General features: G+C 36.5%; 1 long non-coding RNA gene across 1 annotated transcript; it reads left to right on the top strand.

The window, feature by feature from the left end:
* Positions 1 to 4,059: 4,059 nt before the first annotated feature.
* Positions 4,060 to 17,822, top strand: LOC144312060 (uncharacterized). Its single transcript, XR_013377478.1, has 4 exons — positions 4,060 to 6,253; positions 9,554 to 9,695; positions 17,040 to 17,234; positions 17,509 to 17,822. It is a non-coding gene; the product is annotated as an uncharacterized LOC144312060 (long non-coding RNA).
* Positions 17,823 to 18,253: the final 431 nt, after the last annotated feature.

The raw sequence follows: 18,253 nt of genomic DNA, 5'->3' as shown, positions 1-18,253 counted from the left end.
TAAGAACTTAAGGAAATAATATTTTTTATAATAAATTTATTTTTTATTGGTATTCAATTTACTAACATACAGAATAACACCCAGTGCTCACCCCGTCAAGTGCCCCCCTCAGTGCCCGTCGCCCAGTCACACCCACCCCCCGCCCACCTCCCCTTCCACCACCCTTTGTTCGTTTCCCAGAGTTAGGAGTCTCTCATATTCTGTCTCCCTCCCTGATATTTCCCACTCATTTTTTCTCCTTTCCCCTTTATTCCCTTTCACTATTATTTATATTCCCCAAATGAATGAGAACATATAATGTTTGTCCTTCTCCGATTGACTTACTTCACTCAGCATAACACCCTCCAGTTCCATCCACGTTGAAGCAAATGGTGGGTATTTGTCGTTTCTAAAGGCTGAGGAATATTCCATTGTATACATAAACCACATCTTCTTTATCCATTCATCTTTCGATGGACACCGAGGCTCCTTCCACAGTTTGGCTATTGTGGACATTGCTGCTATAAACATTGGGGTGCAGGTGTCCGGCGTTTCACTGCATCTGTATCTTTGGGGTAAATCCCCAGTAGTGCAGTTGCTGGGTCGTAGGGCAGGTCTATTTTTAACTCTTTGAGGAACCTCCACACAGTTTTCCAGAGTGGCTGCACCAGTTCACATTCCCACCAACAGTGCAAGAGGGTTCCCTTTTCTCTGCATCCTCTCCAACATTTGTGGTTTCCTGCCTTGTTAATTTTCCCCATTCTCACTGGTGTGAGGTGGTATCTCATTGTGGTTTGGATTTGTATTTCCCTGATGGCCAGTGATGCAGAGCATTTTCTCATGTGCATGTTGGCCTTGTCTATGTCTTCCTCTGTGAGATTTCTCTTCATGTCTTTTGCCCATTTCATGATTGGATTGTTTGTTTCTTTGGTGTTGAGTTTAATAAGTAATAATATTTTTTAAATTCCAGTTTCTCCATTTAAATTTCATTATTTACTCAAAGCAGTATTAGATTGTAGTTTGGAATTTACCATGTTCTTTCTTTTTTTAAAATTGTTATTATTTATTTATTCATGAGAGACACAGAGAGAGAGAAAGAGAGAGAGGCAGAGACACAGGCAGAGGAAGAAGCAGGCTCCATGCAGGGAGCCTGACATGGGACTTGATGCCGGGTCTCCAGGATCAGGCCTTAGGCTGAAGGCAGCACTAAACCGCTGAGCCACCCAGGCTGCCCTACCAAGTTCTTTAAATACAGATTTAAGTTAATCTCTTTATTTATTTGAAACAGTTTTAATGAAATATGATTGATATATAACATTATATTAGTTTCAGGTGTATACTGTAACAATTCAGTATATGTATATGTTGTGAATAATCACCATGGTAACATCCATTCCCACAAAGAGTTGCAAATTTCTTTTTCTTGTGATAAGAACTTTTAAAATCTACTCTCTTAGCAACTGTCAAATATAGAGTTATAATATATAATACAGTTAATTTATATTAACTATATAGTCACGATGCTACACATTACATCCCCATGACTTATTTACTTTATCATTGGAAGTTTGTACCTTTGATGTTTTTCTTACTACTAATTATTAATTATGGTCAAATTTAACATGTATTTTGTTGTCATAAAGAGCTTTCACATTTTCTTTTATTTGCATTTTAGGAAGTCTCTTTAAGGATAGTATCATTATTTTAATAATCCATTTTTATATAGTTTAGTAATTAAGAAACTTGTCCAAGAATCTGGCTAGTAAATGTCAAAATCTTCATGCTCTAAAGTCCTTCTGATTGACATTATAGCATGCCTAACACCAGCCTACATAGACACATCTTCACAAGCACCAAAATTGTAATTTCCAAAGAATCTAAATATCATTTCCATATTCAAAAGAAACATATTATCACTGCTATACTTGATTCCCCTTCCTTTAACCCTAAAGCTGTACACAACAAGAAGTTAAGAGCCAAATTATTCAAACTTTGTGAGAGATTTAACCAATCTGACTTGCTAAAGAAAGATCTGTTCAAGGTTATTTAAGCAGGTAAAAAAAAAAAAAATGATATTCTGTCTGGTGCCCTAAAATATGTTCTTAGAATATTGTAAAGACACAAATGCTTAGCTATCTTCTGGTGTCAAAATAAATTTGTTCTTGATTTCTAGTGGAAACTTGGAGGGGAAATACAGAATTTTAGAAGACAAGGCCTTGAATCAGTATGTATTCAGATCCATAGTGCACCAGGGAGGGTCTGTCCAGTCACAGACATAGGGCAATGGAAGGTGGAGAATGTTAATAGGACCACGATTTAACAACATGCCATCTATTGAGTTCTTCTTTCTCACCAGGTGAAGTAAAATTTCAATCCAACTTTACACAGGAATGATGCTGTTTAACTACCACCCATATTCCTTTAGAACAGTAAATTCTTATAGAATAAACTGCAGCATGTTAAAAAAGAACTTGTTCCATTATTTCATTCTAAAAGTTTTCCAAAATAAAATCTTCTTTGTCAAAAACAATAAATATTTTTTTAAAAATTGTTAGCTTTAAAAGCTCTGCCCGCCACCTCTCCACACCTGAAATCGCTGGAACGAGGAATACATGCTTTCCCTCTTCAGAGACCATTCTTAAATCCATGGCTGGAAAATCATTAATTGAACCCAAAACATTAGTTCTTATTTATCAATCTTTACAAAACTATGCACTACCCCTAAGAGGAAAAGGGTGTTTTCATTAAAAGAACTTTGCTTCTATGGTAGGCACTAATGCTAACAATTTTAAAGGTTTCCATGCAAAATCAGAACTGTCAATGAATCACAATTATCATGATATACCTGTGTAAAGTAAAGAACGTTTTGAGCATAACTTTTGAGATTTTTATTGAATTACTCATTATATTTAAAGTTAGATGAAGCACAACATTGCCATGTTGGGTTATAATACAATCACTTATAGCAAAGCCATGTTCCACCAGAAATAATCAGAAGAGTTGGATAAAATGCATCATTTGCTTGAATACATTGCAGAATTGCTAAAGAAACTAGCATTTGAGAGGCCAAGATCTTGGAGAAAAGGGAACCCGAGAAATGTGAGCTTTTCTGCTCAGGATATTTGCTAATGTGTAGCATAGAGCCAGAAGCTGATAAACCACTCATAGAAACAAAGCAAAGATGCAGCAGAGCAAGGCAAGATTTGACAATCTCCTGGGGGAAGGGAGGCAAAAGTTGGAGTTTGCTGCTGGCCAATCATTCATAAGTCAATGAGCCAAAATCTTGAGAAGGAAGGTGTAAGGAAGTTATGCCAAATGCAGTGCTCTCCCTCCCTGTCCCAATGCATTTTTAGCCAGGAAAGAGCAAGATGCTAAAAAGTAAACATAAAGTCACCAAAAAAGGCAGAGCTGAGTTATCTGTAATCTCAAGCTGATTGAGAGTTGAAAACGAAGTCATACTAAATAGCAAGGTCCTACAAAACAGTCAGTATCCCTAGAAATCTACACCCTACAATATGGGCCAAAGCAGAGGTAGAAAAAGCCATGCTGAAATTGCACTCCAATTTCAAGTTAAATACTTGATTGGATTAAGGGGATCCCAGTGACTTCTACTGTTTTTCCCTATTCAATACTTTTTATATTTTCTCTATTTTTATGTTTCCTATATTCAAAATTTCCTTCTCAACTGGTTCCTTCTCCATCAGCATTTCAACATGCTCAACTATTACCCATCGTGGATGGGCCACACGGAGGTGGGGGTAAGGGGCCTTTTTTTATCTTCCCACTCCTGTCTCCCACTAGAGCATTATCTTCACCCCCTCTCCCATCCTCACATTCCATTTACTCCTGCACCCAAGATAGCCATCCTTCCATGCCTGCCATACCACTAGAATTGCTCTTATCAGACTCCAATAACTTTGTGACATTCCATGTTCCTCTAAAGGAACATTTTCCATCTTTGTCTCAGTAGCTTTCCATATCATTACAATTAAAAGATTTACTATCCCTTTTGTTCTCTTCTTTTTTTTTTTTTTTTTTTTTTTTTTTTAACCTTTTTTGCCTCTTCTTTCTAATCTCCTTTAGGCATTTTTAGGCATTCTTCTTTCTGTTTCTCAAACTACTATTATAATTTTCTTTCCAGTTTCTACATGTTTTTGGCTAACTCTTACAAACTTTCAGATGTCACTTATATATGATGTTGATTCCTAAATGTAAACCTCTAGCCCAAGATATATTCAACATTTCCAATTATACACATCCAATTAGTGTTTTGAATCTCCATGGACAATTTAAAAGCCCTTCCAACTCAATATAATACAAATACCCCCCTGAAGTAAACTGGTAGACCTTCAAATTTTACTATCTCACCCCAGTGCCTGATATGTTGTCCCCAAAATATCTTATAAAACTTATCTGTTTCACCACATCTAGACTGACCTCCTATCATTTTTTCCTTGTTTATGATAGTTCCCTGCTAATAGTCATGCACATCTACTCTTGGGTTGCTCTAGTCCATCTTCCACCCTGAAATCCCAGGGGCATTGCAGATCTAACCATCCTGCTGTGCCTTCATTTAATACTTTAATAAATAACTTCCCTTAGCATTAAGGACCAAATCTGGTCACTGTCAAGCCCTATAGCATCATAGTGTGCAAGTCTTCTTCTCTTCATCCCATTAAATTGTCCAAATTTCAGTTCCTTAAAGGAACCATGCTCCCTTCTTCCCCAGAATTTTTGAAATGCCATTCTTTCCTCCCTGAATGCCTTTGTCTGTAGAGCTGATTAACTTCTACTCATCTTTCCAGTCTTCTTTCAAATGTCATTGCCTTAGGAAAGCTTTTCTAGACATCCTCTGGCTATCTTATGCTTGTCACATACTTTCTGTATGTTTTCCTGAAGGAGAATATATTTTGGTATTTGATTATTTCCTACTGATCACACATCCAGCACCCCAATCCCAATCAGATTGTAATTCCATGAAGAATAGAACCATGTCTGTTTTATTCCCAGTGTACTCCTAGTATCATATTAGCTCCTGGTAAGTTGTAGATACTCAATAAATACGTGTAAAATAAATGAACACAAATGAGTGAATGAATAAATGAATAAGAAGATGCAATATATAAGTTCTTTGAGTATCCCCAGTTAGCTAGCATATCAAGGTATAGTTGTTTGTATTAGGCTTACTTGGATAGGCAACTTTCCTCCTCAAACATTAATTCTTTTCCTTATACCTAGACCTGCCTCACCATGATGGGACAATGGAAATAGATTAAAGCTCAGTTACCATAACTTTATGGATTTAATTAGTAAGTCAGATTTCTCTCTCCCCTTCATATTTCCAATGCACATGCATGTATGCACACACACACACACACACACACACACAGAGTCAACTTCTAGGAAAAATAAAATTTCATTATTGTACTTAGGGTGTAATTTTCCCAGAATGCTGCTCTTTCAAATTAATATAGAACCAACAAATAAGTTAAAATATAGACTATTATTAGAAACTTACATTGATTCATTGAACTCTTAGGTTCTGAAAAGAATGTATCCAAATTATTGTGGGGTTCTTTTTCTTTCACAATTCTTCCTGTTTCTCCTCTCAAAACTAAAATAAGTTTAAAATTAAAATAAAATGTTAGAAAATAATAGGTTTGAAATATAGCACTCTTAAAATTCCCAATTTCTAAGTAGTTCAGTTTCCTGAAGGTTTCCTACGAAAATGCCTGACCGTCACTCAATCTTTAAGTGACATTAAGATTTGAGAGCAACTGGGCAGCCCTGGGGGCACAGCGGTTTAGTGCCGCCTGCAGCCCGGGGTGTGATCCTGGAGACCTGGGATTGAGTCCCACATCGGGTTCCCTGCATGGGGCCTGCTTCTCTCTCTGCCTCTCTCTCTATGTCTCTATGAATAAATAAATAAAATCTTAAAAAAAAAAAGATTCCAGAGCAACTTATTTAATATGCTTACTTTCATATGGAGAAAAATGGATAAGGGAGCAGAGAAAAAAACAGAGAAAGTCATTTTAATATTTTACATTGTACCAAGTACATTTATTACTATCCTAAAATTATTTGGTGCATGTTTATAGCAGCAATGTCCACAATAGCCAAACTGTGGAAGGAGCCTCGGTGTCCATCAAAAGATGAATGGATAAAGAAGATGTGGTCTATGTATACAATGGATTATTCCTCAACCATTAGAAACGACAAACACCCACCATTTGCTTCAACGTGGATGGAACTGAAGGGTATTATGCTGAGTGAAGTAAGTCAATCGGAGAAGGACAAACATTATATGGTCTCATTCATTTGGGGAATATAAACATTAGTGAAAGGGAATAAAGGGAAAGGAGAGAAAATGAGTGAAAATATCAGTGAGGGTGACAAAACATGAGAGATGCCTAACTCTGGGAAATAAACAAGGGATAGTGGAAGGGGAAGTGGGCAGGGGATTGGGGTGACTGGGTGATGGGCACTGAGGGAGGCACTTGGTGGGATGAGCACTGGGTGTTATGCTATATGTCGGCAAATTGAACTCCAATAAAAAATTTTTTTTAATAAAATGAAATTATTTGGTGCAAAATGTTGAATGTGTAAATACTCTTCAAACTTGGCCTGATAAAATCAATATTTCTTTACAAATAATTGGCAACTGATGAGCTTCTTAATATAATTCATCAAAATATGTTATTGAAAAAGGATATTCAGAAAATATATTAATAAAACTACCAATATCTCTAAGGACACCTATATTTTTATATCATAATTGCTACAAATAGAATATAATTCTGTCTCAGAAAGAAAATCTGAATGCATCATCATTTAAGAGTAAAATATGTTTGCAGAGAAAAATAACTATTTCATTGAAATATTTGCTTAGGGATCCCTGGGTGGCGCAGCGGTTTGGCGCGTGCCTTTGGCCCAGGGCGCGATCCTGGAGACTCGGGATCGAATCCCACGTCGGGCTCCCGGTGCATGGAGCCTGCTTCTCCCTCGGCCTATGTCTCTGCCTCTCTCTCTCTCTCTATGACTATCATAAATAAATAAAAATTGAAAAAAAAAATTTAAAAAAAAAAAGAAATATTTGCTTAGAAAAGGGAAAGGTTTTGATGATGGTGAAAGCTTTTTGGATGCTTTATTCACATATACAGACAATCCTTTGGAGGCAATCTTTAGAAGATTCAGAAAACATGCATATTTGCTTCTTTTGGAGTTAGCTGGCTTTTGTACTCTCTGATATCTTAACAACAGAAGGGTGTTATTCAAATGTATCAGTGGCAGAAGGAGCAGAAGGAGCAGTTATCAGGCTTTTTCTAAAAATCTTCTCTTATTTCCCATAAAAATTAATTTATCCTTTTGTTTTTAAGGCCATAAAGCCAATACAGAGTCTTTTTACCCAGAGTAGTTATAGAATTGATGTTATTTGAATGCATATTGAATTCCCTCCAAATCAGTTTATTTTCTCATTATCCACACAATTTTCTTGTGATCATTGCTCACTTGCCTTACAAATAAATTCCAACACTCCTAGTAATATTAGTGCCTTTTTGTATTTGGTTTCTTCTGGTTATTTCATTTACAGTATAATTTTAGGGCTGCTTAATGTATGTGAAGTACATTAAGAATGGCATTTATGTAAATATTTATTAGTATTTCCAAGTGGGTCACCTAACTTAAGAGCTCAGAGTTTAAATAATTGTTCACCAATATAAAAGCTGTTTTCACATCTTTACCTGTGTGATTGCTTACCCAAAGACTATCCCAAGGTAAATGCAAAATCAGAGATATGATATGGTAAATGCAAAATCAGAGATATGTTTCCAGCGCCCCCAGCAACTCCCCTCTTTCTAGGATCCCAGAGTCTGTTATATATTCCAAAATACAATCTTCAAACTCTACTAAAATTTTTATTTATCCTACCAGGTAACTGACTCATAGCTTAAACTGTTTCACTTCTTAGGTCTAATTATGTTTTATTAGTATTAGCAATAATAGCAACTGATTTTTATTCATTGCTTCCTGTATGCTAGGCAATCTAACTACTTTCCAAGTAATAATAGAAATGTGAGGACCTTCCATATTTCCTTTCTTTATTTCCCCAGTATAAGCTTCATGGACTGCAAAACAAGTAAAATATTTTCAGCAATTTAAAGATACACATTATACCACTTCTGAACCCCGGGATTATAGAGCTGGTCAAAAGTATGTTATATTCTCTATGAGACTATGGCTATATAGTTGATGCATAGTTTTAGAAAGCTCCATTTCTATACCAAAGACATAGATTTTATTTTTTCCTAATAAAAAATGCTGAAGAGAACAAAAATGGTTTTATGTTGATACACATAAAAAGAGAAAGAGACAAGAAAACAAAGCAAGAGTGAAGCAAATAAAGAATAAGAAATAGACTAACAAGAAGCCAAATTTATCTTGGAAAATTAACTTGGATGTACCCCCACTCCACCTACTCTCTTGTCAAACCTTACAAAAATATCAGCAGTAATAAGAAAAAAATATCAAAGATATGACATAATCCTAGAGCTAAAATTGTGCTTCAGATATAACCTTATCCAGCCTAAATCACATCCCAAAGCCCACAGAGGATAAATGGCTACAGTCACAGGCTAATTGGCAGAGGAACAGAGAGAAAGCACAGGTATTCTGATGCCAGGCCTGGTTACTTTTTGACACTGTCTTCTTTTTTATTTTTAATCTTTTTTTAAGATTGTATTTATTTATTCATGAGAGACACAGGCAGAGACACAGGCAGAGGGAGAAGCAGACTCCATGCAGGGAACCCAATGTGGGACTTGATCCCAAGACCCTGGGATCATGCCCTGAGCCAAAGGCAGATGCTCAACCACTGAGCCACCCAGGCGTCCCATGGCACTGTCTTCTTTTTAACACTGAGTTCTTTGTAGGCATTTTATAATAGACTAATTATGATTTAGAGTATAATAACGACTTCTGATGGTATTCCACACTGACTATATGACCAAGATAATGGCATTTAAGTTGGGAACCATAAATCTGTTTCTCTATAAACTGTTGTTAAAGATACTAGCTTTAGAAGATTGTCTGTTGATTAAATAAGTCTGCAAGTGACTTTTGTGAAGCTTTGCCACAAAAATAACAGCTGATATTTATTGAGGACTTACTATGTGTTATCCTAGCATCCTAGCATCCATTTGAAGCATATACCTCACACAACTAAGAGGTACTATAGTGTAAATTGATGATGCCAGGTGGTCTGTCCCAAGTCTATGTATACTAACACAATATGCGCTGAAAGTATGGTATATAACAACAGTGTTATAAGGAAGAGTAACCATGTATTCACCTCTGAGCTTAATACAAAGCATATTACCAATAACATTAAAGCCTCCATTGTGCCTTCCCTCATGGTGGACTCCTTCCTTATGTCCAGAGCTGATCACTAACCTGAATTTAGGGTAATCATTCTTTTGCTTTAACTCATGGTTTTCCACAGCTGTGAGAAAAGGAGAACTGAGGGCACATACATTGTCTTTGTTTGTAATTTATCTTTTTCCTTTTTTTTTTAAAGATGATCTTTGATTTTAAAAATCAGAGGGAGAGGGAGAAGCAGACTCCCCGCTGACAAGGGAACCTGACTCAGAGCTTGATCCTAGGACCCAAGGATCATGACCTGAGCTGAAGGCAGACACTTCACCGATGGAGCCACCCAGGTGCCCTGATTTTTAAAATTTTTAATTTTAAGATAAACACATTAACCAAATATTTCCATTATGGTCAATGCCATTTTGGCAACCTATAAATATAAACAAATCTCTCATAGTAACATCATGGCACACTCTTATTATTGGTCTATTCATAACCACTTTAGTTTCTTATCTAATTTTTGAATTTATAATGTATTCTATTAATCGTTAGCTGTGAAGTCATAACCCATAACCAAAACTAGGTCTGGAACCATAGCTTATATCTACTCACCTTGCTCTTATTATATCATCAACTTTAAATTTGATTACATTAAAATAGCAATAATACACATTCTTGTCCACATGTGGACAATCCTCATTATTAAACTGCAAAGTTCCAAAGACTGTATTAAATCAATAACAGCTTTTTCTAATTCTTAGCCTCTGAGTGACAGTTTAACAAGGAGTACTTTAGCAATTCAGTAAGTCAGAACTAAATTCCATTTTAAGTAAACTCCATCCTAACACTTAGAGCATTCTAGAAAATTTTTCAGAAAACTTCTTGCTTAAATGATTCTATGAGTCCCTACTTATGTAAACACACACACACACATGCTTTACAACTCTCTGCTCTTGGTGTTAAAATATGACACTTTCAGAAACAAGTTTCTTTTCATTTTATTTTTGAGAATGATGCTGCTGTGAAAAAGATGACATTTGAAGAATTTCTGGAAAAGAATGATGCACTTAACCATAAAATTTAAGTCAAGAATTTAAATGACTCTGACATCTCCATTACCTGTGCAGAATATTCCCACTGTACAAGATCCAATGTGCTTTGCTTGCTATGTTCCTTCTAACTCTGTTTCTTCCCTATTTTTCCAAGTCTTGACAATAGAGCTTTTCAGTCCTTATTACCTGGCTTATAATTTCTGGGACAAAAACTTGGAAAGCAGTAGGAGCCCTACTAAATCACTCAATAATTCTCCAATCAGAAGTACTAAAACATAAGGTTATTGGAATCATTTTTAGCTTTTTATTTTGTCTTTTAGAGTGAATACTTAATACATTTCTGTAAGTCAATTCCATGTTTCAGAGGTCTTTGGCTTAAGTGTAAATCATTTTGTTTTGAAAGTGGTATTACCTTAGATAAGAGTAGGAAAACAGATTGAAAACTTTCCAGTGTTTCAGTGAAAAAACAGAAGCCCATGACTCAAGTGTGACTATACATTCTATGTGGCATTCAGTCATCAGTTGTCATGGGAAATACTATACCTTACAAGTGGAATTAATTCATTTAACAGTGGACCTACTCTATTCAGGAAAATGTGTTAGGCACTAAAGTCTGAACTTAATTACTTAGAATAATCTTAAATTCTAAGAATGAAGACTATCTAGAGAGCTCTTTGATATCTACTAAAAGTATTTAGAAACATAAGTTGAGGGCAGCCCCGGTGGCTCAGCAGTTTAGCGCTGCCTTCAGCCCAGGGTGAAGAGATGGAGTCCCATGTCAGGCTCCCTGTGTGGAGCCTGCTTCTCCCTCTGCCTGTGTCTCTGTCTCTGTCTCTCTCTCTCTATGTCTCTCATGAATCAATAAAATCTTTAAAAAAAAATAAGTTGATCAATATAACATTGTATTGAAATAGAGAAGAGCAACTTGTGATGTCCTGAGACTGCCTGGCATGCAAAGGGAGGCCATGGCATCTATTTTTGAATGTGAACACTCACATGGAACACAACATCAGACAAGGCCACTCTGTGACCATGATGAATTGAGACAAAAAGGATAACCACTCTGTAATTATGAACACTGTCCAAGCTAAGTAATGACTAAATATGCCTCTATTTGGATAATATGAGTGACTACTGCCCCTTTACCAACTACAAGTTAGCCTTGATCTATCCCTCCCATCTTCCGGATGAGATTTATTAAGATACCCAGTCATAAAATTACCCACACTTTCTGACAACATCCAACCCATTGCAAATATCCATGTCTATAGACCCTCCCCCATATGTTAATAAAAACCCAAATCCTAGAAGTCATTTTCAACACTATGTTAGCTCTGCATGCCTTCCCAATTCCTGAAATGTGTAATAAAAGCAATTTATTCAACTACAGGTTTGTTTTTGGTGCCAATTCTCTATTTCTTTGAATATAAGACACTATAAGCTGCAAAAAATATTCTGGTTTTATGGGTATTCGAGTATAAAAATTGTGCATCTTAGAATTGATGGAAAAAATGCATTTGTACTACATTTACTTTTTAGAGGTAAGTATACATTTACTATATACTTTAAACCTAAAGCCTGAGGAAAATCTTTCATTTTTAAGGTAAGGCACTCCCTCACAGAGGTTCCTGATCTATTCTCTAAGGAAAATGAATCTATGCATCAAAGGAGGTAGAAGCTCTGTATTTTTTTTCAATTTAAGAATACATGAATCCCTGGGTGGTGCAGCGGTTTGGCGCCTGCCTTTGGCCCAGGGCGCAATCCTGGAGACCCGGGATCGAATCCCACGTCAGGCTCCCGGTGCATGGAGCCTGCTTCTCCCTCTGCCTATGTCTCTGCCTCTCTCTCTCCCTGTGTGACTATCATAAATAAAGAATACATGAATACATAATGGATTTTTAAAAATATTCTGGATCAGAAATTCATAAATTTTGACCCATTGCCAAATCTGGCCCCCTTTTTATTTTATAAATAAAGTTTTATTGAAATATAGTCAGATCTATTCACTTACATATTTTCATTTTAGCTGTAACAGATCTGGTGGCCAGTTAAGCTTGAAATGTATACCATCTGAATCTTTAGAGAAAAAGTCTGCTGAGCAGCCATCTTCTAGAGTGAAATTTAAGCAATTGCCTAAAATTAGAATTGACTATATTCCAGCTTCATAACACTTATAAAATATGTTACCACTTGCATATAAACCACACTGATAATATAATAAAATACTGTGATCCAATCTCCTCACCTATAAAATCAGTATTATAATCATAGTACCTAATTTACATAGTTATTGTGAGGATTATGTGTGTTTAGAATAGCATATAAGAACTGCCAACATAAGTGTTTTCTATTTTTGTAGTTGCTTACAACCACTAACAAAACCAATAGCAGCCCTTACCTCTAAACATTAAAGTTCATTTCTGGAAAATAAAAAAAAAAACAAAAAACAATAAAAAACACATTTATGAGCACAAAAATAGCCAAATGAAAGCAAGTTGATCTGTATACTATCGCTGGCCAAAAATCATTGAAAAATGGGGGGAAAAGGAGAGAGAAAGGGAGAAAGAGAAAGAGAGGGAAAAGCATTGCATGAAAAATAATGCAATTATTTTATTGAAAACTAGGAAACAATAAAACTGATTAGAAGCAACAACATATATGATGTCTTTTTCTGGAGTGTTCCACCATTGGATCATAAACATATGTGAAATAATAGAGTTTTGAAACTCCCACATGCTAATTAAATAGGAGAAACCTAAATATCCAGCCACACACCCGTTTCCTGCAGAAATATCAGTGTGGTAATGAGTCTGTCTTCAAACTGGGAGTCAGTTTCCATGTCTTCCATTCTTATTTCACAGTGTTAGTTGGAGGAGAAAACCCACAAGTTGAGGCAAATCAGTTGAGCAAATTAAGGAAAATGCAGGGTAACTTCCTGTGAAATTTTACTATATCTATATAATATATATAGATTTTCTTGAAAATTCATGGGACTAAAGAGTCCCACTACAACCAATGAAAATTTGTTTTTAAAGATGACATTTTTATACATTAAAGATTAACTTCAATATTTCTGTTTTCTACTATTGAAGGGTGATTATTGGAAGGTGATATGTGATATTGGGAAGTTAGTAGAATTTAGTAGATTTCCTGTTTCTAATGTCAAATCTAATTTTTTTCAGATTCGGGAAGAAAGTGTTGAGATAAACTTTTAAATGTCATATTTCTGTACTTCATTTAATAGGAATGTCTATGAAACACGTGGCCAAACAAAAGTTTGGAGACTAGAAATCATATGAGCAAAAAAAAATCCAGTGATACAGAAACAGTTTTCTGCATGCAACAAATCAACCAAGCATTCAAAGTGCAATGTTTCCTCTCTCTCCTTATAGTTTCAAACAGCTTTGACTCAAATATTTGACCCACAGAAATTTCTACATGTTCTTTTTATTACTAGGTGACACCAGCTTTGCATTTTAGATTCACAATACCTAATAGTTTGTTAGATTAATACAATTATTACCATTTTTCAAGTTTGACTTCATCATGGCCATATGATTAAGCCCTTAGAAAGCTACAAATTAAGCTGAGAACTCTGCCAATATTTCAATTCTCTCCACTAAGCTTGAATCAAAGTTTGGGAGAAAAGACATGATAAATGACAAGTAAAAAAGGGCTTGTCACTGTTATTGCTACATGAATTTTAGTACAGAGAAGACCATAAGAATTTTTGAAAAACAGTTCTGTGGAGTAGAATAAATTCAGCAGAATATGCTCACTTGCATATTACAGGGTTATGAAGCCTACTCATAAGAGATTTCATGCCTTTCATTTTACATTGAGTTTTCCTTTATAAAATAACACCAATTAAGGTTATTACACATAGAAAGACTTATTTGTAAATAAAAAATATTAAGAAACCATTTTAATGGGCAGCCCGGGTGGCTCAGTGGTTTAGCACCACCTTCAGCCCAGGGCATGATTCTGGAAACCTGGGATCAAGTCCCATGTCAGGCTCCCTGCATGGAGCCTGCTCCTCCTTCTGCCTATGCCTCTGCCTCTTTCTCTCTTTCTCTCTGTGTCTCTCCTGATTAAATAAATAAAATATTTAAATTTTTTTTAAAAAGAAGCCATTTTAAGATATACATATATCTATATATGCTTATATGAAATGATTGTCAAATTATATATTTGGTGGGAAGAAAATTATGAAAAAAATTTTGGTGGGCAGACTCTAAAATGTCCCCAAAGATTTTTGCCTCCAGTATTGACACCCTTATGTAATCCCTACACTTTGAGTTAGATGAAGCCTGTGACTTGTTTCTAACAAATAGACTATGACAAAGGTGATGGGATATCAAAAATTTATGTTACATGCAATTATAACCTCCATCTTGATAGTAGCTTGTCGCCTGAGTTACATGCTCTGGTATATCAAGTAGCCATGCTGGAGATATCCCCTGGGAAGGAATTGAGGGCAGCCTTGGGCCAACAGTTAGCTCGGAACTCAATCTAACGGCCCACAAAGAGAGCTTGTATGAGGAGTCTTTCCAAGTGGAGTGTTTAGATGAAACCCCAGGCCTGTAGACACTTTGATTAAAGCCTTTGAAAAGCCTAGAAACAGAGGACCCAGGGAGGCCATGTCTGAGCACTTGACCAAGAGAAACTAAGATACTGAATATGCATTGTTTTAAGCCATTTTTGTGATAATTTGTTACATCGCAATAGATAACCAATACATATTTTGATACCTGGAAGTGGGATACTTCTATAACAAAGCACAGAAATGGCTTTTCAACTGGACTGTAGTTGAAGGCTAAAGGGATCTGAAAAAGCACAATAGAGAAAGCCTAAATTCCCTTGGCCAGGCTATCAGTAGAAATTTGAACATTGAGAACACTGTCAATGAGGACTTAAAAGAAGTGAGAGATGTATTCCTGGAAACTGGAAGAAGGGGCATCCTTATTATGCAGTGGTAGAAAGCTTAGCAAAATTTTTATCTCAGTTATGTGGAAAATAGCATTGACATGAAAAACATTGGTTATCTAGCTAAGGAAATGTCCAAGTGAAGTAGTGAATATGCCAACTGGTTCCTTTATGCTATTTATAGTAAAGTTCCTCAGCCTCTATAGGAGACCAAGGTAGAAGAGGGCTTACCAAGAAGACATTTGGAGTGTGGCCTTTGTCTAATGGAGTGAATCTCAATGAAATTCACCAAAGGCCTACAGAGTTATAAGAAAATCCTGTCACCAAAAACACTGACCATTTTAACTGAAAGAAACAAAGAATAGAAAATGAAATGACACTGTTGGTCTCCTCTAAATTTCTACTGACAGTGAGCACATTGAGAAAACTATTCTGGTGCAAACACATGCTACTTTACATGAAAAAAAAAAAAAAAGCAGGGAAACTCAGAGGAGGAAACCAAGAGCGCAGAACACAGAGCCAGGAGTTCTCAAAACTCAGACCAGAACAATGAAACAAACCAAGGAAAAACTTGCTTCCTGCACTTTGGCCACATCTACCCATCTTTGTAAGGGCAATATTATAACTATGTTCCTCAAGTATATACTCAGCTAGTCTAGAATGGATGTAAAAGAATTAAAAAGAATGTGGGTGACCAACTGCGGAGCTTATCTGAGGACTGAATCTTCTACCCCTTGCACACTGGGGAAACGTGAGGTCCTGAGTCAGCACACTGACTCTTGACCATATTCTCCAGATACAGATCCTCTGGTCCCCCCCTCTTTTTTTTTTTATTTTTTTATGATAGTCACAGAGAGAGAGAGAGAGAGAGAGAGAGGCAGAGACACAGGCAGAGGGAGAAGCAGGCTCCATGCACCGGGAGCCCGACGTGGGATTCGATCCCGGGTCTCCAGGATCGCGCCCTGGGCCAAAGGCAGGCGCTAAACCGCTGCGCCACCCAGGGATCCCTGGTCCCCCTTCTTGAATAGCTTATTCTCTTACCCTTTGAAGTAAACATGTTTTCTTCTGCTTCCAAAGTTAATCATTCCTATAGCCAATCTGCTAGCTCTCAATAAAGGCTGGAAGAGAGAAAGCCTCAGGGCCCAAGTCCATGCCTGAGTCTGAGTCTCAGGCTCCCTGCCCCCAGGTCAGAATTCAGTGAGACCCCAGTCTTTCTTCATATTGTCACCTCCGACTATCCTGGCTCCATGGCAAAGTAAGGTGGCCTGTGTGTCACTGTCACTTCTCCTACTGCCACAGATAGACATTATGAGAGGTAGAAATGAGGATTTTCACTAGCTTCATAGCTGTAAAGGTATGTGTTTCATAAGCTGTCTTAACTTTTAGAATACATCCAAAGAGGTGGCAAATTTAATAGCCAGAAAGCCATTCACTACTAGCTGAGGTTTTCTTTCTAAATTTGCTGGCCACGGCCATTGGAACTTTGAAAAGTAATAAATATAGTAAAGCAATTAACACCTTTGAACAACTCCTGGAAAAAAAATTCTAACCTGGATGCATAAACATATACAAAACAACAACAACAAGAAAACTAGTTTGAAAGTGTTGCTCTCAAGCCTTGAACATAATCAATGACCTTCTAACATTTGCCCAGCTGGATTTTAAAATTGTTATGGATTCTTATTTACTTCCCCTTTCCCTTCCTTTGAATAGGAATGTGTGTGGCTGCTGACCTATGCTTCGCTCAAAATTGTATTCTGGGAAGACAGGCAGAAGGTAACTTGTCTCTCACATGTCAGATAAAGACAAATTATGTCCCAAGAGTTCTACTTAACAACTCAACAACTTGTCTGAACCTGAATCTGATCCTAGAGATAGATTTTGGACTTGGATTAAATTCTGTGATGGGTTAGTACTTATAAGGACTTTAGAGATGGGGAGGTTAATGTGTTTGGCATGGGAAAGTGATATGAATACTTCAGAGTCAGGGCCCAGACTTTGGTGGGATGCTATGATGGCTGTTCATAGACCTTGGAAACCCCTCCCCTTAAGTAACTTGCTTCTAACCTATAGGGTACCACAGAGTTGAGGGCTTATAACTTTCATGATTAGAATTTTCTAAGACTTTAACTTGTCTTACTCTCAGTCTCTCCCTATTGCCTTTTCCCTATTGCCTTGTCAGAGATGTCAAGAAACTGAAGCTGGCAAGAAACTGAGGCTGGCCTCTGGAATACTACTGGTTAAGGATTGAGACTCTTGGTCCTGTAACCCATAAGAAACTAAATCCTACCAACAGACATGAGGTTAGAAACATCCTTTACTGTTCGAGCCTTCAGATGAGAACCCTGCCTGACCAATACATTGACAGTAGCCTTGTGGGAAATCATATAGCAGCAGGTGCAGCTAAGCTATCTTCAGATTTTTGACACATAGAAACTGAAATAATAAATGTGCGTTGTTTTCAGCTGCCAATTAATTTGTTATATAACAATAACTAATAAAGATAGTATTTATATAAATGCATGCTTTAATGTGTGTAGAACATTTCTGATACAAATGCAGTAAGTGGAAGAGGGTCAGTATCTCTGAAGAGAGAATAAGGCCTTTCTGAGATAAGAAGTCATACTTTTCTTAGTATACCCTAAGTAGATTTTGAATTTTTTTCAAATTTTGTGTTATGAAAAATACTAATTATTTTTAAGAAAATAGATCATTTTATACTTTTCATTTAAAAATTATAATTCATCTTATACAAGGATTACCTTATTTATTCTTTCTATTTTGCCAAAATGAGATGGCTTGAAATCTAAAAGGTGAATCTTAAGTATAAAAAACTTCCAAATCAGAGAGCAATCAAAGTGAGCACATACTCAGTTCAATCACTTGCCAGTAAGTGTTTTGGAGCTAAGAAATCAAATCTGTGATAA

This window comes from Canis aureus, chromosome 4 (assembly GCF_053574225.1).
Source record: "Canis aureus isolate CA01 chromosome 4, VMU_Caureus_v.1.0, whole genome shotgun sequence".
Taxonomy (NCBI): domain Eukaryota; kingdom Metazoa; phylum Chordata; class Mammalia; order Carnivora; family Canidae; genus Canis; species Canis aureus.
Note: the sequence above shows the minus strand (reverse complement) of the source record. Positions and strands in the feature narration are given on the sequence as shown.